Here is a 2,441-nt window from a genome sequence, read left to right as displayed (position 1 = left end):
CATTTTATGCAATATTTAGAGCAACCAAATATAAAACTATTCCGGAAGATCTAATAAAATTGTATCAGACAACGATACTTTCAGTGATGAAATCAGGATTGCTTTAGGCTGCATGCATTCGACACATACAATGAGTCTTAAAGTTCTGGCGGGAGTTCTTCCATTGAAAGATCGTTTTTGGGAGCTTTCATCGCGACTGCTAATAAGATGTGAGGTACTGAATCCCTTGGTGGGCCTCCAAACCCTTGGTGGGACAAAGAATGCTCAGATGCTAAGCACGCGAAACAAAATGCTTTCAAGACGTTTTTAAAACGAGGAGGAGGAACTCCTCAGAATTTTGAAAATTTCTTGACTTTAGAAACCAAGTACAAGAGCATACTTCGGGCCAAGAAATGTAGCTATTGGAGACATTTTGTCGAAGGTTTGTCAAGAGAAACCTCAATGAGCACTCTTTGGAATACGGCCAGACGAATGAGGAATCGTAACGTAGGAAATGAGAGTGACGAATACTCGAACCGATGGATATTTGATTTTGCGAGGAAAGTTTGTCCAGATTCTGTTCCTACGCATAGCATTATAAGAGAATCTTTTCCAAATAATGGGTCCATTGATAGCCCCTTTTCAATGATGGATTTTTCCATAGCACTCATGTCTTGTAACAATAACGCTCCTGGGTTGGACAGAATTAAATTCAACTTGGTGAAGAATCTGCCCGACCTCGCAAAAAGACGTTTGTTGGAATTGTTTAACAAGTTTCTTGAGCAAAATATTGTTCCACCTGACTGGAGGCAAGTGAAAGTTTTCGCCATTCAAAAGCCGGGGAAACCAGCTTCCAATCACAACTCATATAGACCCATTGCGATGTTGTCCTGCATCAGAAAATTGTTCGAAAAAATTATTCTACGACGTTGTTGTCTGATACTCAGTTTGGCTTCCGTAGAAATAAAGGGACGAATGACTGCCTTGCATTACTTTCGTCTGACATCCAAATTGCCTTCGCTCAAAAGCAACAAATGGCATCTGTATTTTTAGACATTAAAGGAGCATTTGATTCAGTTTCCATTGATGTTCTTTCAGACAAGCTCCACCAACATGGACTTCCACCGGTTATAAATAATTATTTGCACAACCTTTTGTCAGAGAAACGCATGCATTTTTCACATGGCGATTTGGCAACATTCAGAATTAGCTACATGGGTCTACCGCAAGGATCATGCCTCAGTCCGCTCCTTTATAATTTTTACGTGAATGACATTGACAGCTGTCTAATAACCCCATGTACACTAAGACAATTGGCAGATGATGGCGTGATTTCAGTTACTGGACCCAAAGCTATTGATCTGCAAAAACCATTGCAAGATACCTTAGATAACTTGTCCGTTTGGGCTGTTCATCTGGGTATCGAATTCTCTGCGGAGAAAACAGAGCTGGTCGTCTTTTCAAGAAAGCATGATCCCGCGCAACTTCAGCTTGATATGATGAAAAGAATGATCCAACAGTTTTTTACTTTCAAATACCTCGGGGTGTGGTTTGATTCCAAATGCACGTGGGGAGGACACATTACGTATTTGATAACAAAATACCAACAAAGAGTAAATTTTCTTCGTACAATAACAGGATCTTGGTGGGGTGCTCATCCGGAAGATCTAATAAAATTGTATCAGACAACGATACTTTCAGTGATGGAATATGGATGCGTTTGCTTTCGTTCCGCTGCAAACTCTCATATTATCAAATTAGAGCGAATTCAATATCGTTGTTTGCGAATTGCTTTAGGGTGCATGCATTCGACACATACAATGAGTCTTGAAGGCGGGAGTTCTTCCATTGAAAGATCGTTTTTGGGAGCTTTCATCGCGACTGCTAATAAGATGTGAGGTACTGAATCCCCTGGTTATTAATAACTTCGAAAGGCTAGTTGAGCTTCAATATCAAACAAGATTCATGACAGTATATTTTAACCATATGTCACAGGAAATCAACCCTTCAAGATATATTCCTATCCGTGTCAGCCTCCTAAATGTCCCTGACTCAACTTTATTTTTCGACACATCCATGCAGCGCGAAGTGCGTGGAATCCCGGAACACCTACGCTCGATGGAAATCCCAAAAATATTTACAAGTAAGTTCAGGCATATTGACTCTGAGAAAATATTTTACACGGACGGATCACGAATTGAAGAGGCTACTGGGTTTGGTATATTCAACAATAATGTTTCGGTCTCATTTAAGCTTCAAGAACCTGCATCTGTTTATATAGCAGAGTTAGCAGCAGTTCATTATAGTTTGAGTGTAATCGTCACATTATCTCCAAACCATTATTTTCTTTTCACAGATAGTCTGAGTGCAATTGAAGCTATTCGCTCAAACGCTGCTTGCCAAAATGAACCTTTTTTCTTGGGCAAAAGAAAACAGTGCCTGAACGTCATATTGAATAATAA

The sequence above is a fragment of the Malaya genurostris genome, chromosome 2 (assembly GCF_030247185.1).
Source record: "Malaya genurostris strain Urasoe2022 chromosome 2, Malgen_1.1, whole genome shotgun sequence".
Taxonomy (NCBI): Eukaryota; Metazoa; Arthropoda; class Insecta; order Diptera; family Culicidae; genus Malaya; species Malaya genurostris.
This window is presented reverse-complemented; position numbering follows the sequence as displayed.